This window comes from Mastigoproctus giganteus, chromosome 9 (genome assembly GCF_048544385.1).
Source record: "Mastigoproctus giganteus isolate SK-2022 chromosome 9, ASM4854438v1, whole genome shotgun sequence".
NCBI lineage: Eukaryota > Metazoa > Arthropoda > Arachnida > Uropygi > Thelyphonidae > Mastigoproctus > Mastigoproctus giganteus.
The window spans coordinates 133638782-133666690 of NC_143583.1; the positions used below are offsets into that span (position 1 = coordinate 133638782).

Here is a 27909-nt window from a genome sequence, read left to right on the forward strand (position 1 = left end):
GTGATGAACTTTCCAACGAACCCATGAAAAATATGAAAGTTCCTTGATTCATAATTTTAATTCTATGTCCATTTGATTACTAATAATGAATATGCATAAAATCAAGTCAGCGGCTTAAGCCATACATTAAAATGGAATCTACTGAAAAACATGATCCAAATGATCCATCATTATTTCTATATTTGTAGCCGCTAAAGGAAATAAATCAATTTTTATCTATGAATGAGCGGTGGTCTTTTTTGTTTTCTAAACCGTGGTCCAGATGAATTTGAATCATTATTCTTGTAAATTAAGTTTCAAGGCACTGTTTCTACCTAAGAGAAAACTATTTGTACATCTCTTATGTATCTTTCGTATGATGGGATTACACAACATTTGATATACTACATAAATTATCATTTAATGAAAATTTCGTAAAGTTATGAATCCGTAAAATTCCTATGTTAAATGCAATGTAGGATTTCTTTGTTTACAGGAGAACTTTACAATAAGAGGTGATATGAAGATGGAAGAGGGAATTTGTGTAACCACAATTTAAAGAGGTAATGAAAGACTCTGGTCTCAGCTACGCTTTGGATTAAAAGATCCAAAAGATCTTTAATTTAAAAGGTCTCGAACTCCATCAACAACTCCTCGGACGAAATACTTAATGCTCCTGAAGCAAATTAATCTCCAAATTATACATTTTCTACAGTCTCATTAAGACTAAATCCTACTAAAACTAGATAATATTTAGTGATGAGGTTAAGTACTATTTTAATGCGATATAGATAAAAAATCGAAACAATACCTTAATGGTTTATTTTGTATTTGGAGACCGGGATCCGACATTTAGTCTTCTCATCTGAGGGCAGCTGCTTTTAAACGTTTTACCTGTAGAAATTTGGTGGGGGTTCATTAGAAAACTCAATGTCTGTTGACCATTCAGCCCTACCACTGTCTTAACGTCTGTGATAATCATTTAATTGAGTTTTTTCTCAAAAAATTGCAGATGATAGAAAAGGTGTGCGACGATTAACCTAAAAAGAAATAAAAATAAGTTTGAAATTGTAGTTAGAAATGAATATATAATATTGTTACAATAATTGATTTTAATTATTATGTTTGTTCTAGATAAAACCGATGAAATTTTTAGTGATGTTTCTCAAGTATAGTGATCTGAATTGCTAAACGTGTATTGAGCTAAAATAAAACAGGATCTAAGGAGATGCATTTTGAGTTAGACTTTCGGTAAAGGAAAAGCGAAAAAAAGAATTTTTATTCTTCATCATAACCATCTCTTATAAGTTAACTTTGAATATTTAAAGATGGCAGTCGGTTTATTTGGACGTCGTGTGCTGCTTCATTGATGAATCCACTTCTGCGATGCTAAAGCTTCGCAGGTAGCATGGATAGCTTCGTTGCATTTTATTGCATAGTGTGATAAAGGCCTGGATTCGATTCTCATCGCTGGTCGAAATTAAGAAATTCTTTCCATCGAGAGAGGAGGAAATTGTATGTGTTTTTTTATAACAAGATTGGGTTAGAAGCTCTCGAGCGAGGACTGCGCGTTTTTATCTCTCAGAAATTGGTTTTTCATTCCGGAAGGAGAATCCACAACAGAATACAATGCATACTGCAATTGTAATGGTGCGTCAGTACATTATAATGCATACTTTACCATAAATAATTGCATTCTTTGATTTAAATAAATTACACTTGCTTCTTATTGAGTTATATCATTACGACGTTCAGTAGTTCAGCAATAGACACCAATACACTTCATTGATCAGAAAAATATTGTCCGTTACATCGAAACCATTTTATACTCATCGTTACTTTATGCCATTGAGGTATGGACGTCATCAGGCCCTGCGACCATTATCTGTGTTCAATATTGTAGACTTATTGTTTTAGACTTAGACTTAGATCGATTGTTTCGAGTTCATGTGTGTGCGTTTATTTTTAATAAATAAATAAATATTTCTTTTTATAATGTTTATAAATTTCTTTTACTACAGCTATAATGAGATATTACAAATCGATTGTTGATGCATGTTATGAACACCATATATTTTTATTATTTTTGCATAAATATATTTTCTAATTTCATACTGGTTTCGGCTGTACTACTTTATAATAAGAAGCAGAAACAAGGTTCTCCGTGGGACTATAGTGTTTAGCAACTTGTTATTCGTTTCGAGAGATTTGGGCTCAGATTCCATCGGTGACCATAAACTCCTAGGAACTCGTCATCAGTCTAGACTGTATGGAGTCGATCTCGGACGAGGAGGAGTGGTTTCGAGTGAGTTATACAAAGTTTTCAGTTCGTAGGTTGTATGGTTTATTATGACAAATATGAATTGTATTGACATCAATATTTTATTACATTTAGCAGTACTTTCTACGGTTATAGTCTGCTCCTGAAATATACTTGGAGATTCTGGGCCGGTTGCTGTCATTGACGAAGATATTTTGGATTCGTGGGAACTGATTTCTCGCTAGAAAATAATATCAAGACAATTGAAATTCGTTGAATCAAATGAAATTTATTATCAATTTTAATGTTTGGTTCAGCTTTTAAGACCTTTTGGGTTGTCAATATTACTAAATAAATTATACTAGATTTTGGTTGTTATTGTTGTCGTTATTTGGTTTTTAGGAGCATTAGCAACTAAGGCCGTATTGCTCCGGGATATGCGGTGGTCATTCCCTGACCTCTCCGCATCCTCCGTATTTGGTGGTGACGGGCTCGAAACTAGATTTTAGCGAATTGTTTTTATTTCTATTGTTTGCAATTAAGTGGCATATTGACTGACTTTTCTTCTCTATTAAAATTAAGGTCACAGTAGCTAATGAGGTTATACCTGCATGTACAAAGAGTTACTTTTGTATTTATCGTTTCGATTCCTCCTCGTGGGTAGCACAGTTGGTATAATCACTGTCCTCCCCGCACCGAGTGGAAAAGATCTGAGTTGGAATCTCGTCAATGAAGCGCTAGGAATTTTTCGTGGGCCTTTTTAACAATATGGCTGAGTTAGTCGGCCTCAGGTGAGGGTTTCATGGTTTTTTCAGTCAGAACAGCAAATCGATTACAGAACACACGCAATTTACAGACATATATACAATATGGCCTAAGTTGCTGATGCGCTTAGAGCGCCATAACATCAAGCAGCCTTTCAGTTCCATTTAGAAATATGGTGTCCGAAATTAGTCTAATTATTAAACACTCCGTGACTCCAAAGGACCACCTCCATAGGACCTGGAAGTAAAGATGGGGTATCAGATCCTGAAATTGGCGATGACCCAGTAGGACCATCTCCTGAAAGTGACCATCTTCTTAATGCAATCAAATATTTCACTTCACATTATTTTGTTCATTATAACAACTTTTAGAAAATTTACCAACTGCTAATGAATCTGTTAAAAAGTAACGAAATATTAGTATGCACTAACAACGACATATATCCTTTAATTTCTCACCAAGCCATATAAAGGACGATAAATAAATTTTATTAATATAAAGATATGAAGTGAATGAGAATTTTCCCTTCAATTTAATTTGGGTATATGGATTCACTCTCATTTTTAATATAAATAGTTTGTTTTAATTTATAGCATAACAATAATGCAAAAAAATATATGGAACTTGAAAACTATGCTTTGTAAACGAAAAATAGCTTTATGTTTCTTCTGTCGAGCTTTTTAAGATCAAGTCTTTTTTCATTATAAAGCGGTAAGAAAATATAATTTAGAAAGACGTCTGACGAAATAGAATCTATGAAAAACATTTTTTAATTAACCAGGGGACTCAAGAATATTCCTACAAAATAGTCTGCGTGACTACTGGAGGTTTCCAGCATCTATTTTAAGAATTGTGGCTTAGAGAAAGCCTGAAGATTTTGTGTTCATGGTCAATACGAACACATAACAACAGTAAAAACACTAGCAAGGGATAATTGAGTCACTAAACTCATTCGACAATCAAACAGAGTGCATTGGAGTACCGTAATTCTGGGATTGTATAGCTTAAGACACCAATAATCGAATTTTAGGGAGAAAAAAGTGTTATTTTATTCAACACTTGGTGGCTTATAGATTGACTCACGGTTTATATGGGAAATATCAACATGAACCACATTAACGGCCTGAGTTAAATCAATTCTATCAGCTGATAATAAATGTAATAATACAGAGTATCAAACACATGGTATGGTTTGAATTGCACATATTTATTTAAAATTAAAAATATGCAATTTGGTATCAAATAGCATATAGAACTAATGACGTGGCCGTGATAGGTTGAGCGTAAATTCTTTTTAAGCGCTTAAGAGAACAAGAAAATGGCGTACATTTCTGCGTGTTTTGGATGAAAACGTTTTATTAAGTGATAGCGTTACTGAGATACACTGCGAATGTCAAGATTTTATAGCAAAGAATGTCCAGATAAATCATCAATTAACAATTGGTTAAAAGAAATGAGCTGTGGGAAGAAAAGTATGTGAGAGCACCGAGAAACATTGACCGCGTACAGGAAGCAGCTTTTACTCATAGTCCTATAAAAATCAGCCAGTAGATTGACTCTTTCAGCGGCATCTTCCGCTTTAACTTGCTCAACAACGCATAAAAATGATTTCCAATAAAGTTCAGGTACAATAATCCACGACCGTTGAAGACAGAGATGGCGACTCGACTTTTATGGTCCATTTGAGTAGTTTTTCTTGAAGAAAAACTACTCAAATGGACCATAAATCCAGCGGTTATTCGTCATATTTGGTTCACAGATGAAGCGAATATGCATGTTCAAGCCACTTAAAATCCCCAAGTAGACACCTTATACCCAGAAAATGAGCGTATTATGCTTTCCATCTAGTGGAACAATATTTCGTGATGGTACAGTGGATACCGACTGTTACCTACAAATTCTTCAAGACAGCTTTGTTCCAAATCCAAGGCATGGAAGTTAATATGCAAGAAATATTTTTCCAGCAAGGTGGACCGAGACCACATGCGGTAAATGGTGTTCTTTATTTGTTTAGAAAACATTTTTACGATAGGATCATCCAAAATCGATATTCTGGATATTTCTGTTCTGCTAACCAGAATGCTTTTACTTTTTAAAGTTATTTTTTATAATTCACACAATAGAGAGCATGCAAGCACACCAGCACACACCCACACAACCTGAGATGACCAAACACAACAGAACTACTTAATAATTAGCGACTCTACTATGTGGGGGATTCAACTTAACGCACAACAAATTCCGTTGATAAAACAGCTCATGGAAATGGGTTATTCATATTTCAAATTAATTCGTTATGAACAACTACGTAATGTCTTTCTATCTACGCATTTAATTTTGTAAGATATAAAGTCTTACAAGACAAAAAAGAAAAATATATGAGAGATTAATTAAAAGTGAAACTTCTGGTATAGTGAAAGGTGAGGTGAAACATTACAAATCACAAATGTTGTTAAAGATAGTGGGTCACACGCTAGGGGATTAAATTAAGAGAAGGTTAAATTTAATGTAGGGACAGGTATAACGTGAGAATAAACTGTAGCAAAAGATAAAGTATCAACGCCCATCAAAACGAAAGAGCAAGCAAGGATAGCGGGACTAAGCAGTGGGGGTCATTGTGTAGAAAGACAGGAGAAGAGTTGCTCGGGAGCAACCCTTCTCCTGTCTAACATCAAAAGGGATACGGAGAGAAGAAGTGGAAATTAAGTGGCCGGTAAACATCAAAAGAGTTACGGTTTGGGAAGGAAAGGGGCTGATATCCAAAAGTGAGGTTGGCTCGCTCGAAAAAGGGGACGGCATTGGGAAATTAATACTAATAAATAACACGGGATGTAATGTTAAGTAGTGAGAAGAGAGTGGTTAAAGTCCCGAGCTAAGGCGGGTCAGCAAAGAGGGGCAGTACGAAATGTCGGGGAACAAAAAGGGAGAGCGCACGAGAAAAAGAAGTTCAGTCAGTCAGTTGAGTAAGTTTTGACCAAGGTTAAGATGGAATAGTTAGCGGAATAAGTTTAGATAAAGTTTTAAGACAGATAAATCAGTTAAGAAAAATTTGATAAGTTTAAAGATGAAAGAAGTGAGTGAGTAGGTCCTATAAATTGTCCGCGGTAGAGAACAGTTGAGTGGTTGTGTTATAAACTTATTGATGGAAGCAACAGTTAAGTGGTGTGCAGATTAATGAGCCAAGAAGAGAAATAAAGCCTGGTCCGGCATCGGAGGGCAGTAATAATGGCCAGTGTGCAGATGAGTGGGCCAAGCAGGGAAATAAAGCCTGGTCCAGCATCGGAAGGCAGTAATCGGGTGATCGAATTTCCTGGCAACATAATCGCAAGCTGTACCTCCTAAGTTTTGTCGTGTAAGAGACTACACTTGTGTCCAGGATCCGGCCAGTAGTGAAGATATGTGAGCCGAGTAAGGAAAGAATGCCAGCCCGCCACGGAAAGAGAAAAGGCAGAGCCGAGAGTCGAGTTGTGTCCTTCTTGGAGAGAAAGGCCCAGAAAATAGTTCCCGAGAGAAGTCTAACGGAGAACCAGATATGGAAGGGATGATTAAGTTTTAAAAGGTCCAAGTAAAAAAAATATAGTGAGGTAACGGTGAGGCGAACCTGCCCAGGACGAGATGGAAACCCCAAGTTTCCTGAGAGAGGAAGCGGAAAGCCCTAGCGGAGAGATCTAATCCACCAATAGAAGTAAGTGGTCAGATAACGTAAATATTACTTAATGACTTAAAGGACTCTAGAGAATGGATAGGGGAGTTAAGGGGAACATTTTAGCATATATGTATAATCAGAAATCTATACGTAATGTAGACTATTAGAATAAGGTAAGAGAAAAACATAGATAAGGTGAAATTGCCTTTAAATGAATGGATGTAAATTAACAAATTTTGGATGGGATAATTAGGAAGGATTATAAAGATGAATGTTACAAAACATGAAGTCCCGAATGTGATGTAATGGATGGTCGGAGGTATCGTTGCCAGCATAAGTGTTAGAAATAAGATATACGTAAGTATTAAAGATGATTTTTATTGTACTAAGATAAAGTCTAAATAGGAAGAGTTTATCATCATTATTGTGACTAGAAGAAGAGTATTGGATGTAGGAAGATTCGAATGTGGAATCTATGTTGATACAGCAGAGATAAAGGTGAGTTACTTAGAGAAGTCAGTGCCAATTAAATTATGGAAGTGTTAACAGCCTTGTGATATAGAGAAGTGTGATGTACAGGAAGATAGTTTAACCTAGACGATAATTACACATCTTGTTGGCTGAATTACTTTTTCAAAAATTTTGAAAAAGTAATTCAGCCAACAATTGCCCAGCATTGCTTTGCACACAGGCCCGAGTACCTGCATACCGTTCTACAAAGGAGATCGACAACTACCAATCTTCTTGATACCCTCTTCAGAATTCAGCGCACCCTTAACAACAAATCACAGATTGATATCATATTCTTCGACACAAAATCGGCTTATGACAGAATACACCTCCCAGGTCTGTTTACCATTCTGAAACACTACTTCGGCCTGGCAGATACCTTACTTCAAATTTTGAAGTCTATTTTACTTCCTAGACACCTGTCTGTGACCCACAATGACTTTCAAGTAACTATTGACGTCTCAAGAGGCATCCTGCAAGGAAGTGTACTGTCAGCTATCCTGTTTGCAGCAGTTTTGGAGCCTTTCCTTTCTCAGAATCCGAACTTTGTCTCTTATGCCGACGATCTGAAGTTCTACGTGAGCTCAGATCATAATCATCAGATTCATGATATCAATCAACAAGCTTCTAGGCGGATATTGAGCTTGGAAAGTTATCTTGCATCAATTGGGCTGCATCTGAGCCCTTCCAAATCAGCGCAACTGACAATAACCAAGAATAAAGTCAAAAAATGATATCCAAATCTTTGTTAGTGGCAAATCGGTGCGAATCGTGACCTCTCATACTGACCTTGGCCTCACCTGGGATGTTGGGCTCACATTTCAGCTTCACTTTGTCAGGATGAGGCAGAAGACGTACGCGGGTCTTTGGGCAGTGCGTCAAGAGCTCGTTGGTGTGCATCAGCCAGCGCTGCTTGTTCGGCACATCCTGAGGTGTATTACGCCGATTCCTTTCTATGCTTCAGAAATTTGGTCATCTGCCCCTGCCTCATACCTTCAGAAGTATCTCAGTTTAGAGTACTGGTTGCTTAGATGGATGAACAGGGTTGAGGCCACCCCCTAACTATCTCCAGATCGATCCTACAAGCAAATCTCTGGCCCGAGGAGGGCAAGAGGGGAGCACCCCGACTCCTGTCTCCCTCTGCGTCTTACGCTGTCAAACATTGATTCCCTGAGGAACATGTTTCCAGCCAATTGTCTTCGGATCTTCAATAAATTTAGGATGCACCCTGATAGGTTCTGTGAAGACAAGCTCTACAGGAAGGAAATCCTCAAGAACTGCTACCAGATAATGAATCTATGATACTCACCTGCTCCTGGACATGACTGACTTGGTTTTTTTTTTGGTTTTTTTTTATACTTGCTTATTTGTATATGACAAAGACTTTTTGTCTTCATGCAATCATATATTTTGTATATTACTGTATGTTTTGTATATTATTGTATATTTAATCCTGTAAAAGTCTCGGGTCGAGCACGCATGTACTCTTGTTTATTGTACATTGTGTTCCTCGCACCCTAGTCTGTAAATATTCACACCCTTTTGGCACAGAGCCGTCCCGGGGTGACACCAAGGTTTCTTGGGAAATAAACAGATTTTAATTAATTTAAAAATTAATTAATTAATTGTTCGGTAAGGTTAATACCTTTTAATTGCAATATGTACTTAACCATTGATCATTTCCATTCACGTAAATTTGTATAATAAACGAGTATATAACTTGAGAAAAATTGTGTTTGGTCATTTTTGAACACACAACCAAATCCGAAGGAGGAGAGCACTAGTATAGAACCTCATTTCAAACCTGAAGTCTTCCGTGAGGCACCCAAGTCAGATTGCAAAGTGGGGATTAGTGAAGGGGAATAAATTAAGCATCCAAAGAGAATAAATATATGTAGATATATACATGTAAAGGTAATTGCAATTAAAGTTAAGGTATAAGGAGGGTGATATAAGACATAAAGTGACAAAAGGGGAAGAAAGAAAACATAACCCCCACAATTTGATTTGAAGTCACTTTTTGTAAACAACAAATGCCAGAAACAATACCATAGACCGATAGTAATTTCAACTGATAGTGAAGTTCGATTTCGATAATGGAGACTTCATGTTCTCCCACCCAGACCGCACCGTTTCAAGGCTTATTGGCTCCTCTTCGGTGGGTGGGCAGGTACCCTGATGTTGCCATCGTGACAACTCAGTTATGAAATATAACACCACAATATGACAGATGCCTGATGGTGTGCAGTAATTTAGACTAAAAGCATAGTTTGGTACGTATAAAAATTATGCGATTGCACTAACCCGCACTTCAGTAAACTCCCATGTAGCTTCATGCGTTTGCCCTAGAATTCTTTTAGTCTAAATTACTGCACACCATCATGCATCTCTCATATTGTGGAGTTATACTTGAGTTATATCTGAGTTGTCACGATTACAACATCGGAGTACCTGCTCACCCACGAAACGGTGCTGTCTGGGGAAGCTTGATACTGCCCAAGTTACCGAAAATAGGTAACAACTGTCTTCTCTAATGAGGAAGCGTTGCCTATTCGAGGGAGTTACGAGTTGAGTGAGTGTGAGGAGTAAATGCCCTTTCTTCTTTCAACGCCATTTCTTCTTCTTCTTCTTCTTCTCCTAATTGTTCTAAGTCTAATAGGAACAGAGATGTGGATAACACAGTTTTTATCCCATACCCTTTTGCAAACGGTGCCGTCTGCGTGGTGGTATCCGCCGAGAATAAGTAATAATAGTCTTCGCCATTGGTGAAGCGTTACCTATTAGAGGTAGTGCAATATCATGGCAACTCGTTGTGAAGCTCTTCACAATATGAGATATAATTAAAACGATGCCATGTACCTACTTTGGGTAGCTTGCTACGTATAAGATGATGCGATTACATTAACCCTTATGTTATTTAAAGTTTAACTGATTCCTTTTGCTTACTATTGAAGAAATTTTTCACACTGTAACCGAGGTTATTTACCATAATCTGCAATTAAAATAAACACCGCACCACCAGCCTGCATTTTTGACATCTAGCAAGATGGAGCCATGGATTATATTAATACTGTTTTCACCATATCCTGGTCCTCCCATCAGCGTGAAACACCAGAAGATTATACAAACAGAATTCATTTTATTTTAAAAGGATCATAAACAGTTCAAATAACTCGATATAATCTAAAAGAGGTGCTGCATTCTTCTGTTTAGGAAAATCAGAGACGTGATCGCTACCTCTACAATTAAATGACACCTTCATTGCAAAAAGAAATTAGGTTTTCTTCACTCCGTGGCTGAGTTAGTCGGTCTCAGGAGTAGATAGCAAAATTTTCTCCTGGAAAAACTGGAGTTTTTCGTCCAAAAAAAACGGTCAAATCGACCAGAGAACTCATGCAATTTACATACATGGGTAGTTGAAATTGATTTTCCAGGTGATTCTAATATAATAGTTTATTTATTATTATTGAATAATTTATTTTAATATTTATATTTAATAATTATAATAGTTTATTTCTTATTATTGAATAATATAAGTTTCATAGTAAATGTCTGCAAACAGGAGAAGCCCTTTTCAACTTACCAAATTACACAGTGCAGAAATATTCTGGTGAGTACATTTATTTAGCTGATAATTCAGGTTTCATTGTGTCCATGGCAACCATACGAAGAAGATCCATAAGCTTGCTGTCCAATATGGCCCGAATCCTGTTTGAATAAATGAGTTACAAAAAAATTACTGACATAAATAACTAAAAGTTATTTTGAAAAATCAGTCAAAGAGTTTTGCTGTAACTGGAACTGCTTTTAGAGAAGAGTCAGAAAATATTCGCGATAAAGATTATACGCTTCACAGACAAAAAAATTAGAAACCTTTTGCAATAGGTGTCAAGAGTTAATTAAGCGTATAGTATACAAAAGTAGGTTGTACCATCATATGATCACAAGTTCCTTCGTATCAGATAAATACTGTACGCTTTCCTAGGGCTTCTTAGTCGATCCAGTCATTAGGAAGACAGATAATCTTTCCGATTTTCAAAAAGAAAGGAGAATGCAGCTCTAAAAGGAGGGAATGCAACAGAAAGTCTGTACTCCAAGGACCGCAGGAATTTAAAGCAAGTTGTGCGTCAGAGTAGAAAATCCAATGTGCAGCAACTGTTTGAAAAATTCAATTTAGGCAAAGGGAAACCATTTCCAGCCGAACTATGCGGCGAAGTTGAATAATCTGGAATTTGGAAGTCTTGTATTTATATCAAAGTGTCTTCTTTCCCTAAAAATCTTTCGATTTTTAAGGAAAGCCAATGCCAAGACTGGACTCTGTAATAATAGAAAAAAATGATGTGGTCCCCGAGTCTCGATTTACACTTTTTTCACAAATGGCAGGATGTGACGTGAGCCTCATAATGCCATGTAGCAACATATCACGATACCATCTCCAGGCTCTTGAGTGGTGGACAGAGATAGTCTGGATGCGAAGTATGTTCTGTTGGTACTGGATTGGATTGCTAACTGTACAAGCGGAATGGATCCGGTCGTACAGTTAGAAGGTCCTGTTACTTCCAATGAATAACTTTCTGTCGTATCTGACTAACTGAGCCTACAATGGTTCATTTTTACCCAGATGGATTCTCTCAAGACTATCCACCGTATATTCTGTATAACTATCCACCGTCCAAAACTTCTATCTGAATAGTTAAAGGAACATTCCCAAGATTTCTAACATCTGACCGCCTAATTCTCCAGCTCTGAATCCAATTGAGAATGTGTGGGATATGTTCGAAAGGGCAGTTCGGCTTTGCAGTTCTCTATCAACCACAGTACATCAGATGACAAATATCCTGATGGAAGAATGGTCGAATCTGGAGTTAGACTCCCTCAGACACCGAACGGAATCCATGCCACGTGTACCGCTGTAGTACGGGCAAGGATATCCCCACTGGATATTGAATAAAGGTTTCTAATTTTTTGGCCATCAAGTGTATAATAGTTCTTTTGGCAGGACGTTTACAACCAGACATGGAATTGTCGTTCCGTAAGGCTGCAGGTAGAAATATAAATATGTTCATAATAGCTTCTTCATGACATCTATAATCTATAATAACGCCTTAAATAAACAGCAACACCAGACAGTGAGTTTTGTACGTCTTTGATGTTTGCATAAAGAGCGCATTGATGTGAAAGGACTTAGAGGTAAACTCCTCTTGTATAGAAAAAACGCTACATGAGTTATTAACAGATTAGCCCTACGAAGTTTTTACGAAAGTCTATTAGTTTACAAGAATTACCACCGACAGTGCTTTTGTGGACTTCCATTACGACAAATATTTGCCACAAAAACCGACTGTCGGTTCATCCTAAATATAATGCAAACTGTTAGAAATAAAATATTGGTGACGTAAACGCCGCTGCAAAAAGAAAATATTCGATCTCAATAGAAAGAGAAAGAAGACATTTTGAATTAAGAGTGCCAATGGAAATTCGACAGCCATTATAACCTCTTTAAGAGAAAATTGCAGTACTTATTAATATTTTTTGAAAGATGGCAGCGAAGGATCTATAAAGCTTTATTGATAATGGTAACCAAATCGATCTGGTGAAAGCTCCTTATAGAAAAGGTTGACTATGTCTGTAGATTAAGACAGTTTATCATGAAAAACCAAAAGGAACTCTTCCTTTTTTTTAATAAGGAAAATCTAAAGAAACTTCGCAGGCATTCGACATCCCGTATCTTCAGTTTATTTTCAGACAAATAATTTGATAACTTTTTTGGCTGTTTCGTCCTATTTTTAATGCCCTTGTGGATAGCACCATTGGTAGAATCGCCGTCCTCCCCCCACCGGATGGAAAATATCTGAGTTCGAGTCCCGTCGATGATGTGAGGAATTTTTATGGACCTTTCTCACAATGTGTCTTAGTTAGTCGGTCTCAGGAGAGGGTAGCGTGGTTTTTTCTTTCGAAAACTCCGGTTTTTCATCCAGCAAACAAAAATTCGACCACAGAACACACGCAATTTACAGACAGTATACACGGAGCAATACGGCCTCAGCGCTAATGCTCTTAAAACTACTACAACAACAACCCAATTTTATGCTAAGCCAGAGGTTATGTACTACACTTTCCGAGTGTATTATTAAGAGTTGGATCTTTTTCTTGGGAAGTTAAAAATACACTGATTTCATAAACAACAGAATGTCAAGTTCACGTGGATTAGAACCACTAGATACTGAATTGGGCTAAAAAGAAGAAATAGGCTAATATAGAAACAAAAAAAACTTAACGAAGGATTGTGTCACTGGGGTGACCTTTTCAGAATTGTCCCAAAAAGGACGTAGTCCTTTAACCATTAATTTCTTGATGTATTAAACATAGACTGCTTGTCTGAACAAAAAGAAAAACAATTCTAAAGAGGTTTTTGTTATATACTCATAAAACAATTTTTATACTCAAACAAACAATTTTATTGGACTCCGCGACATATGATGATCCCTGTACATTAAGAACAAAGTTGCAGATTTGTCTTTACTTACAGCTTCTTAGATAGCTAAGATAATAGCCATCCTTGTCCTTTCAGGATTAGAAAATTTTGATCGATCAGTTTTCAAGAGTACGATGCACGACCTCACACGTTAAATGAGGATATGGATTTTCTCTACAAAATTTCCTAAAAAATCGAATGTTGTAAAATTGCTTTCCAAAAAAAGGTTTGAGAATCTAGTTGATTCAGCGATTACGTTTCTTTTGTGAGAAATTTTTGAAACGTCGTTTTCTACTGCTGCATTAAGCTTACTGTTCAAGAGCAGAAGTAGCTGTTACTGAGGAAGTTGATGAAGATATGTTTGAAAACAGGGAATAATAATAATACGCGCCTGGCACAAGCACCTGGCAGAGCAGTTCACCCGAATGATAAGGCACCCAGAGACAATCCAGAAGTTTCTCACTCAATGAATCAGATATCTGAAGCCTAAAGACGAAGATACAGAAACCCAGCGAAATATAGCCCAATCATTTGCCTCTCAACAATGTACAAGATATTGACCAGCTGCATGACCAGGAAGATATCAGACCACTTGTATGTATGTATGTATTATATTATATGTGCGGCCGGCTCGGTAAGGCCAGTGCGAAAAATTTTCCGGTGTGAAAAATTTTTCGGAAGGAGTGCAGAGAAGAGCTACTCCAACTCCAAGGACAGCCCTAGAGTCAGAGCTTTTCAAGGCGTCGTACCCTGCCAGCAGGGTACAACGCCTTGAAAAGGCAGCCTTGGCAAACTTCTAGAAGGATGGGAGGTTCTCAGGATACTGGATGAGTTGCCCCAGTTGGTCAGTTGCAAAGCTAGAGACAGTTGTCTTTAGTTGTTCACGTTGTTCTTCATATAGATCATATTCGAAAAAGGATATGGAACCAGTTTTTTTCTTTGTTGCCACAGATGGAAAGATCTATATTGGTCAATCTCAGCTGGTGGAGCTTGTCATTAAGGGAACCGTGGTCGATAACAATGTATGTAGTTTCCAGACTCCATGAAAACTATGAGATGGTGGTTTTAGACGTTGCAAAGGTTACCTGCTCCAGTGGTAGTGTCCTATCTGGTCTGTCACAGATTGATAAGTTCATCATAACATCTAGTCTTTTCTCGCTTGATGTCATTATCGAAGTTCAGCTCTATGTCAAATATGGAAGTTTCTTTTCTTTAATCGAAAGCAGAGGTCTCGGAAGATCACAGCCAAATCCAGCAGGATTGTCCCCGCGATGACTTGAATAGCCGCCGTGGACACAGTGTGACAGAACCGATCGGAGGCAAGAGTCATACTTCTTTGTATTGATTGGAGTTTCTCTCACAATTTTACAATAGTCACTCGGTGAAACCAGGCCCTGGCAGCGTAAGTTACAATCGGCAAAAATACAGCTTTATAGTATAAGAGGAGTGTCCTGCGAGACAGTCCCCACTCACATCTCGAAATCCTAACTATGGATGCGGTGAATTTCTTGACTTTTGCGCTCAAGTGTGGGAGGTGGGGATGAAATGACAACTTGTGGTCTATAGCTACTCCTAGGACTTTAGTTTGCAGGACAAGTGATAACTGAGTGCCATCGATCCTGACCCGAGGGGCCCTTCTGATGTCGAGCTTCGTTTTAAAGATGATCATATTAGATTTTGCTGGATTAATATGGAGTTTGTGCAGTCTTGCCCAGGAAGATAGATGTTCGAGGATATCTATCTTCCTGGGCATTCATCTCAATTACTGAGCGAGACCGACCTGAAACATTTTATTTATGTATCTTTATTGCAGGCAGTGATTGGTTACATGATTGCCTGATGCAATAATACCCACAACAGCGACAATGCTAGGGGTTTAACATTAAATAACTTATACAGGAAAAATTACTTAAAACATATATTAGGACATAAAACGTATAATTACATATTTTACATATAAAATTAATATTAACATGTGAAATGAAGACACATGAAAAGAGGATGGCAGTCACTCGGTTATGGTCACTCGGATGACCTCACCATTGATGGTGAGGTCATCTGCGAAGGCTATTATTTTTGTGTTTTCAAATGCATTGCTGCGCAAACTTTGTAGGATAATTTTCCAAATTATCCTACAAATGACCGAACCCTGGGGACACTCCCCTGTGAACAGGCCTGGAGACCTGTTGATGTTTGGATTTGACAATAATGGTGCGTTCAGTAAAATAATTTCTAAAAAGCTTGTATAGATTGGCCGGACAAACTGCTTGACGGAGGCATTGAAGGGCACTCTCCCACCATACTCTGTCGAAGGCGCCCTCAAAGTCGATGAACATGGCCGGTTCATATTTAGACTGGAAAGTCTCCAGATGAAGGACTAGGTCAGAAAGGGCCTCCTCACTGGATCAACCCGGGGTGAAGCCATACTGTGAAGGGGATATCAAGTCTTTTAATAGTAGGAGGTTTGTGACCCTGTAGGACATCAGTCTCTCAAGGATTTTCCCAAGTTTGGCCAGCAGGGCAATGGGCCAGAAGGACCTGGATTCAGTCAGTGGTTTGTTAGGCTTGGTGATGAGACGAAGAAGGGCCACCTTCCAAGCCTTCAGGAACTGAGAGGAGAAGGGGCATTTGTAAAACAGAAGTAGAAGGAGGTCAGGCTTTAATTTAAAGAATCGTTGGATGAAGACATTCGATTTCAGACCACTTGGAGAGCCAGAACATAACGGTCGAACAGCAGAAAGGATGCAAGCGGCTAAGCAAAGGATGCAAGGAGCAATTAACCCAAGATGCCGCGGTTATGGAGCAAGCCTACAAGAAGCGCCGCAAGATGTACACAGCGTACATCGATTACCGCAAGGCCTTCGACTCCGTGCCTTATAGCTGGCTAATAGAGGCGCTTAACATCTACAAAATCAATCCGATAATGACAAACTTCCTAGGAGAAACGATGGCGAAATGGAGTACCAGCATTAAGGTCGAAAACATCACAACCAGGCTAATCCCCCATCAGGAGAGAAATCCTTCAGGGAGATGTACTGAACACATTATAGTTCTGTCTAGCATTTAACCCGTTATCCACCATGCTCAAAAGTAGCAAGTGCGGATATAACCTCAAAGAAGGAAGGAAGAACCTGTACACCCTCATCCACTTGATGTACATCGATGACATCAAGCTCTACGCGGGAACCGAGAAGCACCTCCAGCAACTACTCTAAGTCACCGAAGAATTCAGCAATGATATTAGGATGGAATTTGGTCTAGACAAATACAAGACCCACGGATTGCACCAGGGAAAATTAGTTAACCGAAACTACCAGCTACAGACCGGTAAAGAGATCGAAGCCATGGCAGAGGGAGAGGCCTACACATATTTGGAGATGATGCAGGCTCAGCAGTTACAGCACAAGGAAATTAAGACCTGACTGACTGAAAAATACCGTCAGAGACTCAGAAGCTTGGTGAAAGCAAAACTGAACGGAGGGAACACAGTTAAAGCCATAAACACCTATGCAGTCCCAGCGCTGACATACTCCTTCGGGGTCATAGATTGGACTAACACTGAGCTGGAGGATATCATGATCTCCTGCAACCACATCTCTTTGATCTCCTGCGACCTAAGACAGGAGATCAAGGAGATGTGGTATATGCAACAAGTAACGACCATCCCGATCATCGTGTCAACCACAGGTATGGTGCCAAAGAGCCATCAACACCACCCGAAATCTGCCGTGGAGAGACTGACAATTGCCCGGAAAGAAGGAGCCTGATAGACCTCATTGAGCAACAGAAGACAGAGATAGTTAACCTGAAAAATAACTTCCAGTAACACAAAGCAGCACTCTACCAGGCCATAAGGAAGATCGACAAGCGATATACCTCACTCAACCTAAGCGAGGAGTCTCCCCACCAGGAGGCATAAACGAAGCTAGAAAGATGGGCAGAAAAGAAAGACAGTCCATGGCAGACACTACATTGATCTCCATCAAGACCACGTAGATAAAATTGCTTCCAATACATGGCTCACGAGCGGGACGCTCTTCCCCGAGACTGAAGGATTCATGTACGGACCCCAGGCAGTACTAGAGACCCCAACCCACAAGCTGTACTGGGACCGCGCCATAATAACGGATAGGACAATCCCGCACAATAGACCGGACATAACCCTTGTGGACAAGAAGGAAAAGCTACCTATCTGATTGACATAGCGGTACCCAACATTGGCAACCTGCAGAAAACCAATGGGGAAAAAATCAGGAAGTACACGAACAGGAGATCAAAGAGATGTGGTATATGCAACAAGTAACGACCATCCCGATCATCGTGTCAACCACAAGTATGGTGCCAAAGACCCTACATAGCAACCTAGCAGCAATAGAGCTCCCAGCGAACACCTACAAGGAACTCCAGAAAGTCGCAATCCTGAACATCTGTAGGATAATCAAAGAGTTCCTCGACCAACAGTAACACCAGACATAACCACCACCCCCGTGTACTTGGTAGCAATACCCGTCACGAGGTGGAACTCTCAACCAGGAAGAAATAATATAATAATAATAATGATAATACTGTAATAATAATAACAACGACTTTTCTGTTCATTTAGAGAGAAGTTTCAAATACTCATTAATTACAATTTGAATGATTAAATAATGCAATTAAACAATCCTCTGTCTGCCAAAAAAACCTTCCATGGGAAAATGATTATCCAATTCCACTCTCAAACTTAGAAAGCTCTCTACCTCTACCACTTTGGCAGATAACGTATTCCAATCACCTACAACACTCTTTCCGAAAGTAAACTTCACAAGATCCATCCTTTTATTACTCCCTAAGATTTCATATTCGTGCGAATTTGATAAATTTCACAGATTATTATATCATGACTCCTAAATCGTTTACCCTGAATAATTTTAGTCCCTCTCTCACTAGTTTATGAGTAATTCGTTGATTTTAAACTAATAAATTGTTTTAAAAATATTTTTTAGAAAAGTATAACAAAAAAAAACACTTTTTTATGATATTTACTACCACTCATTTTCACGCTGCACGAGAATTTGTTTTGGAAAATTAAAAGATTGATAAATAAAGTATATAAAAGCGCTTAATATATTCTAGAAGCTGTTATAATATATATGAAAAGGGCAAACCACTTCTATTGTTAAGTTAAGGGAATATACTGTATGTACTGTTGGCAGAAACAACATTAAAGTGGTGTGTAAAGTGTAAAGTGTAAAGTGTATTGATGTCTAACGGCACCAGGGATTTCTCCCATCTCCGCGTTGCTTTCATTGTAGGTGTACCAGTTCACTGGGAAGGCCAGAGATTTAAAAGTGTGTGGATTTTGTATATGTGTAATGTTGTGTATCGTTGTTCATCTGGCCGTTTAGCCGCTGGACCCCTACTGAGGCCCAACGTTGTCCACACTTGGCCTCGTGGAGGCAGACCAGGTACACAGAATGAAATTTTACTCTGGCAGGCCCTGCCACCTAGTTTCCTGAGATTTCAGTGGCTAGGGCCAAAAAAAAAAAAAAAAAAAAAAAAAAACTCGCTAGGGGTGAGCGCTGGAATTAGAAAAGCCATTTGAGGTGTATGCGATTTAATTTGGACGAAGTTAAGTTTTTGCAGTTTGTGTGGGCTATACGCTGGCGTATTAGGCAGAGTAGGGGGGGAGACTGAAGGCTGGGGGGAAAAGACAGAAGTATGGGGACGATAGAGAAGACGTCCCCAGGATTTTCAGTGAGGCAGGCCCAAGCCCCACCAGGAGAAGAATCAGGGTTGGCAGAGGTGGGAGGAGACAAGACTGTCTCCTCCTCCCCACCAGGGGAAAGGGAGTAAAGGTACCAGGCAAGGGAGCCCGGTACTGATCGCCATCGGGCATTGACAGTTGTGAGCACGTGGGGGTCCAAGCGATCTGAACTGGATCTTCTTTGGTGTTCTTTTTCAATGTGGGAGTCAGATCCCAGTCGCAGGGTCATACATGAATCAAGTCCTGTGTCCGGTTGTCTCTGGTTCAGACGTAGGTCGTCCTGGTTGTCAGTTCCCTCGTGAACAAGGCTAGATGATGGTCATGTTCGTGGGTTATTTGGTACAGTTTTCTTGTGTATTCCGATTTTCTCTAGTCCTGGTTTTGGGATTCATCATCAGCTTCTGGGTGCTGTGCATGGTGGTTTGCTATAAGTGCTCGCCTTCTAACAAAGAGTTTCTGTGCAAAAATGGTAAGGGCTTACCATTAAAGTGGTTTGCCCCTTTCATTAAAATAATCGTATAGAAGTTTACATTGTATATAGATTTTGAAAATGTCGATTGGTATATTTATACTATACGCCGTTCCCTATTGCATTTTGTGGCTGACAAATTGCGAATACTGAAGCTAAAGAGCAATTGTAAAAGCCAAATTTCTTCGCCAAACTGTTTCTCGATCGTCTACCCGCCAGAACAAACACCGTAAATTTCCCTGATGCCGATTTACGTTTTCTCCAAGGCTTATCATAAAATAATGACATTCTTTCCGTTCAATTTCATCGGTTAGCCGGAAAACATCGGAATCCCAATAGAGTCAAATTCGAAATTATACCTCGTTGGCTTTCAGCCATAGCTCTTAGACTCAACGGAACATTTATTGTCCAGGAACAATTCTATTCAGAACGTTTGAACAGCTCTTTTGGTTTTGTTAATCTGTTGCCCAACAAAGACGCGTTTTGGGGATTTTGCAAGGTTCCAAGTTGTTCCTTTGTAAACATTTTATATGCGAGTAGCCTTTTATCGAAAAGATAGACATGATTAGTGCCCAAGGAAGAAAAATTTTGATTGTTCTATGGCTGTCCAAATTCCCTCGGAGAATACTTGTTATTAGTATAAACGGAACTGGAATTTTAATAAAATATTTGCCTTATTATTCTGTGTTTATGCTTTAAAGCAGAGATAATGACGAGAAGCTATCGAAAAAGCTTATTGCACTGTAAAATAAAGAAATTCTTTTTAATCTGAATGGCGAGCTTATTTGATTAACCTTATTTGATTTATAACCGATTCAAAACGACTGAGACTGTCAGACAGAACCAGGAACCTCAGCTAATATTAAATCCGATAGACTCTGTAAATTATAAGTACCAGTTACATGAAAAAAAGTTAAATGAAGCTAGATTTAAATGAAAGTACAATAGTTCGATAAAAATATTGAATAACACAAAAGTCTTTCTCAAGAATATAGTGGCTTCGTCCCCCTTTTAGAAATGTTTAAGTCGATTTCTTTTAGCAAGACCAGAGTAGTATATTCTTTTCTGTTAGCAGGAGAAGTATCTTCAAAAACACCTCTCAAACTGGACTGAGTTAGCAGCCTTGGGTGGAAGTGCAAGGTTTTTACTTCCAGAAATTACGATTTTTCATCCTGTAAATAGAAAAACCGACCAGAGAAACAAGGGTCTCTTCCCTTATAACTCTATAAATAACGAAGGGGAAGAAGACATTTTTATTTGCAGTGGTCATTCAAGTTCGCATACTCAGAACCAGATTGTGGGGTTAGGCTGGGTGGTTTCACTTAGCGCTAAGGCAATTCTGTCTTTGAGGAATCCAAACTGATGTCGTGGTTGTAATTTAAGTGAAGATAGAACAAAAACAACAAAAAAAACAATGATAAGAAAGCTGAAATACTTCATGAGGATATTTAAGTCTGAGATCGACTAATTTTAGTCATGACTAGAAATCTTTTTAAAGAAATTCCTTCAGATTCGATGGATCTCGAACTCAATCCTTTCTAAGCGAGTTGCGAACGGCAAAACCACCAACCATACTGGAGAAAAATTGGATTAAAATATTGATTATTGATATTTTAATTGTAGTTGGATTCCTAATAACAACGAAGAAGATTTTTTGAAAATAAAAAGTCAAGGATATGAAGTCGTAGGCCGCGGCAAGAAATATACATTAACGATCCATACTCAAAATGAAAGAAAGTCAGATTGAAACTTATATTCAGACTTGGTTTTTACTTTATAGCGAAAAAATTTCCACAGCAAAGTATTTTATCTTTAATTCCTTTGATCATTTATTCAATTTTGTTAAGACGTCTAAAAATATACATTTTTTTATTCCAAGCAACTGAGTGTTTTTTCCCTTCAATAACAGACACGCAATCCGAAGTACGAATAGAATTGTAGATTTTACTCAGACACATATGATAATTTCTGCATTGCAATGTATGCATTTCCTACATTTCTCTCGAGTTTTTAAAAAAAATCGCGCTCTTTTCCTTTTTTTTTCTTTGAAGATCTTTGTAGTGAACTCAACTGTAAATAACAATAACGAAATGAGATGAGACAAAGGGTGCGGTGAGGAGAGATTGGACTGTTAATTCGAGGAACGTTATTAGGAAAGTGAGTTAGCGCTCTTCGTACTATTGCATATATTTTTTTATTTATTTTAAAGAACGACCTTTCTGTTTTTAATATCACTACAGATCTTTGAAACTTACAGCACCAGAAAAAAAAACTCCTTTTGGAAAAACTGCTGGAATAAAACAAACTTTTATTCTTTTATTGTACGTTGTTAAGTGCCAAAGGAACAAAAACCTATGTGGGTCAGTTTATTTTTATATTATATAAAATTACTTTCTGTAGTAGAGTGAATTTGTCGGTCGGTTTGCTTTCCATTATACAAAAAACATAAATTTCGAATAAAACCAATCAAATCACGAGGCCGACTAGCTCGGCCACGTTGGTACACTACCGATAAACGTTCCTTCCGTCAAGGGGTTCGATCCCAGTTGTGTTCACGCACATCCTGTGGAGCAATAGGCATATAAATGAATAAAAAAAAAGCTGTTTTTTTCTCACCAATGGGTCATTAACAATCGAATTATTTGAGTGAATTATACAAAAATTTGTATAATTCACTTAAATAATTGTGAACGTTTAATCAATGAGGTTCTAAAGGCTGCGAATGCTAGCATGTTGGTTCAGTCCATCCATTGACACAAGACAGTTGCAAAATATTTCTGCTAAATAATTCCAAACTGAAATAGATAAATCTTGGACCTAAAGAGGTTGCTATCATGGATATTTAGCACAATGTATGTATAGCATATTGCCTCATTGAGATTACAATTGCAATTCGCGATACTAGATTCGTGAAGCTGGTCAGATTATCATCTTTCTAATTCAACGGTTTAGTCAGATTTGCTCAGATTATTTTCGATTAAGCGCAAAGGCAAGTGATGACATTAGGAGTATGGATATTTAGGAGTATGCATGTTTCCTGGAGCTAAAATCATGCAATCCATACGAAAGACTGACTAACTCGAATATGGTGTTAAAATCCGATAAAAGATCCTCTCGAATATAGAACCTCTTGGATATATGATGCGAAGGAGCAAGTTGTTATCCACTGCACTAATCGCGTGGGATTTAAGTGGGAAGAATACTAAGGTGCTGTGAATTATTTTATATGAAAATAAGTTACTTATGCGTTCTCTTTTATAAAAATGTGTTTATTATGTGCGCGTCCTCTGAAGATCTCGTTTATCTGTGTACAGAAATATCTTCAGAGGAAAGATTTTGCTTCCTTACTTTTCATCTCATATTAAATACAACGAAGAACACCGAGAAAGCGATTTCCGGATGGGAGATAGACGTGCCGATGGTAATGCGACTTCTCACTCCGAAAACATCATTGTACGTTAAGCTGGCTTCGTAATTGGGAATCGAGTTACTTTCTCTGGACTGCTTAATCATTAACTCCTGTGCGGGTAATGAGGATACGACATTGCTAATGAAGAAGGCGAAGGAAAAAATCTCGAAAATGTCAAACAGAAAGAGAGGAAATGTTATTGCATAAAATGAATAACTTGGTTTTTTCTTCAGTTCTCTTCCAGTCTATTTTCTTCGGGCCGATTTGTATGTACGTAGGAGATTTATGTACGGAACTGGATGGTTTCTTATGAGAGAGATAATCTTTATTGCCCTTCACGGCCATAAAGCCAGGAGTTTACAGCCTCCCGAAACTTCCGGGAAAATCGAACAATTATTTACAAAAAAAAGGTACAAACGAAAACATATTTTAATACAAAGGAGAGAACTCCTCACGAGAGTTAAGTCTGATTGAGCTGGCTTAACATCGAGATAAGAGCACCAGCTCAATCAGACAGGAACAGATGCAAGGTACACATCAGTCATTGCTGATTAGTCCTGCTAGTCATACTTTTTTTCCGGTAAGTCCGGTCAACAGCGAATTTGTTCAGGTCGGCGTCAAGTGCCTGGGTTTGCTTGAGCATCTGCTGATGGAGGAACCTGTCCGAGAGATGGTATCCCAGAATGAAGGTGTTGCAATTATGCCTGTTATCATCTTGACTGTTGCTAGGAGGCGTTGGTCGTCGACTAAGGTGGGAAGCCATGGAATCTCGAGAGAGTCGACAAGCTGCGTGGTGCGAATCAGAGCTGGAAGGTTGTGCTTCCTGTTGGCCCACTTTAGGAGCCAGAATTCTGCGGCAAACAGTGGTTTCTTTATTAACGGTGCCGCTGACGCCCAAATTTCAGCAGCATAAAGTAAAGGTGGAAAGAGTACTGTTCTTATGTATCTCACGGTTGTCTTTTTATCTGTGATATGTAGGAGATGTTGTTTTGCTATCCACCGGAGTCTTGAAGCACGTGTGAGGAGTATGTCTATGTGGGCGTTGAATCGAGGTTTTGAGTCGAATACAACGCCCAGATCACGATGGCTGGACACAATTGGGATGAGGGTGTTGCCGACTGAAGACTGGAGAGAAGAAGGAGTTTGCTTCAATTAATACACCATGAATTCGGACTTAGCAGGATTGATCTTGAGCCCAAACTGGCAGAGGTAAGATGTGACTGCTGTGAGAGTGTTGTTAATTTTCACTTTTACCAGATCTAGGTCTTGACGGGTGATGATGGGAGTGAGTATCTTGATATCATCCGCATAGCTCAGTAGACATCGGGAATGTGCAACCAGTGGGAAGATAATAGATGAAAACAGAAGGCCCGAAAGGACCCCTCCTTGTGGGACTCTTGCGGTGACGGATCTTGTAAGGGTGCGATCTCCTGTATGAAGCTGTATAACTCTGTTTTGCAGAAGAGAGGAGAGAAAGCATTGTATGTTCCCTGTGATCTGGAAGTGGCATTCCAGGAGAGTGAGTAGTTGGTTTACTTGGACGGCATCAAATGCAGCCTCAATGTCTAAGTAAATAACAGCTAATTCTTGCCTTTTCTCAAATGCTGACAAGATAGTATCATGGTCGCTAGCAGATTGGTGATCGTTGATCTGTTTGGAAGGGAGTAGTGAATTTGGGCTGGATTACTGGACAAGATCTGCTTAGTGAGGATGGGGAGTAAGGCCTTCTCCAGGAGCTTCAGCAGACTGGAGGAGTTGGAGATGGGTCGGAAGTGTTTAGGTTTCGATGGCGACTGAACTTTAGCTAAAGGTTTGATGAGATAGATTTTCTACTGCTGTGGGAAAATCTAGTTCGAGAGTAACCGGTTGAAGATAATTAAAAGTGGCTGAATAATGTACGGCCTTAGGCATTTGAGCATGAATTGGAGAACTCCATCATCACCGGTGGTTGACGAGGCAGGTAGAGAATTGATGGCTACGATCAGCTGTTGTTTTGTGATCTGAATGATATTCAACACTTCGTGCTGGGTTCGTGAATGATATTCAACACTTTGTTTCGAATAACTTATTCATAAGTTATTCGAAATTCTCTTGTTTAACATGACTTGGTAGTTCAGGACTATTGAACCTTGATTCCGCTATGAAATATTAGTAGGTTTTAATATCCCAGCGCAATTATGACCCAGAATAAATTTACAGCATATATGAGAAAAACAGTATATCGCAGTATTAATCTTACCTGGAGATGTTGTGTCTTGAGATGTCTTCCTGGGAAGAATACACAGAACTGTGGAGAAAATAAAACGGATGATTAAATAAATTCAACACTGCTTTGTTCGATTTGTAATAATAATAATTAAATAACTTGTTTTATATAGAGAAATAATGAACGGATATATTTGATTTAGTTTTATTCAGCTATTTTTAAATGTAATGTTTTTGGAGAAAAATTTAATGTTTATTTGCTTACTTTTAATTATCTGCAGTGATATGCTGAAGATAATTAAAAGTCCGGTATTTCATTCATGAAATATCGGACTCATACAAGAAGAGTTCGTTGTAAGAAGCGGTAACGAGAGGGTGTATTTAAGAACAGAATTTTCAAGACGAACATACTATGAAATAGCAATTATCAGAGTTGGAGAATCAATAAAATTTTAACTAAAAATTATTCACTGAGTTGGCTTTGTGACCCCAAAAGGTACCTAATACCTCTTGGAAGCCAATTTCATCCTTTAATATTACACGCCTTGGTACGGACACCACAGGGCATTGCAGGGTGTCTTGTGGTAGTGCTACTCATGCGTTGCACAATATGTCCGGTAATGTATGCACCTGGTGATGGTCGTAACACCAAATGTCCTTTTCCAATAGGTCCCACACATGCACAGTTAGGTTGAAATCGGATGAGTTGGGCGGCCATGGGAGGACGGAGAATTCATTGTTATGTTCCTAAAACCGGTTAGCAATACATATTGATAAGTGTCCGGATACACTGCCATCTTGAAGGATGCTCTTGGTATGCGACGAGAGGAAGCTAGATGCTCCCATCGAGCAGTTGATTAACGGTGATTAGAGAACCCAGGGCATGCCACACAGACAGTACCCAAAACATAACACTATCGTTCCCAGCCTGCTGAATACCAAACAGTGCACTCACGTGCCATGGCCTCGTGTTGCTTTCTCCAAATGCGGATACACGCATCATCAGCATAAGACTTGGAAACGAGACCAGCGACAGATTTCCATATGTCAACATGTCACTGGTTCAGTGTTGGTGCTACCTTGCACATGTAAGGAGCAGTTTCTTGTGTCTCGCAGTGAGCATGGGTACCAGTGTCGGCTGCCACAGCCTATACGTGCTAATGTCCGGCTCATAGTCCATGTGTATATGCGGAATTGGGAGAACCTCTGTGCCGCTAGACAGAATACACAAATGGAAAAAAGTCTATATGGATATTGGTTTTTCTATTCCTACGTTGTACTAGGTAGTTAGCTGGGCCATTGTGCTGCGTTTCTGCTGTATGATACGGGACAAAAGACGCTCACCACGGGCATTGACCACACGTTGGTGTCCCATGTGTGATCTTCGGCTAGGTGTTCTTTACATAAGACACAACACATGTCCACATGGGTGTTCGACAGCTGTTGAGCTAGTCATGGTAGACTTGTGACACCACAGAATGGGAGCACTTAACCACGTTGGCTGTTGTCGAGATACTGGCACCTGCACGTCTTGCCCTACAACCATTAAACGTACGAAGTTGAAAAGATCTCTACCGATCTATTCTTTCTCTCAGACACTCAAAAATTGATCGCCATGCGTGCGATATACAACATTATGTCAGCCGTTTCCGACTTTGAACCTTCACCCGCGTCACTTTTGTATACTGACAAAAAAGAAAATTAAAAATGCCAAGTTACTTACAATTTATTACTGAGATTGATATAGGTATTATTGAGATAGTCATGATATAGGTATTATATTGATATAGAAATTTAGTGTCTAAGTTTGCTGATGATGTAGAGGTAGGTATGTTACTTAACAATAATATACATGGGAATGCTACATAAATTAATTATTCTAAAAGCCTGAAACGTGTTGCGGTGTGTCATTTGTTAATGCAACGTCTTGCATTCTAATTGCAGGAATCCAAGGATTCCTGCAATTAGAATGTATCACTTGATTAGCGACCGATCTCGAAAACACTAGATGGAAGTTTTGCTTCAACAATCAATTACTCTCTGGCTAAAAGAAATTTTCGCGCATTTTCACGCACATTCAAAGACTTAAATCTTGTAGGTGTCTAGTTTCTAGACATTGCAATTTGTAGAACTGAAGTAGTTCTTGTTAAGAGTAAATGTCTCCTTTCTCTGCAGCTGTTCATGTTTCTTCAGTTGTTATCATCAGTTATTTGTGACGAAGTAAACTGAGTCTCGAAGTGATGACAATAATCAGCGTCCACTGGATTTTGAAATTTAATCATGATGCAATGACAGAAACGTGGTACATCCAACCTAAATCAAGAAAATTGGAAAGATTGACTAAATTAAGCCGTAATGAGCTGGATGCGACTTTTTCGTTATTTTTTTTCTGCGTAATATTTAACATAACCTTAACTATGCTTTCTTTAAGGATAATTCCAAATG

The 27909-nt window shown here is 38.7% G+C and overlaps 1 long non-coding RNA gene across 1 annotated transcript in view; it reads right to left on the reverse strand.

Moving 5' to 3' along the window:
• Positions 1-500: 500 nt before the first annotated feature.
• Positions 501-27909, reverse strand: part of LOC150080749 (uncharacterized) — a 62671-nt gene continuing 35262 nt past the window's right edge. Inside the window, exons 2-4 of the long non-coding RNA XR_016547398.1 lie at positions 25499-25546; positions 10744-10868; positions 501-1019 (exon numbers count right to left, since the gene is read on the reverse strand). This is a non-coding gene — a long non-coding RNA (uncharacterized LOC150080749). The remainder of the gene's footprint in view (positions 1020-10743; positions 10869-25498; positions 25547-27909) is intronic.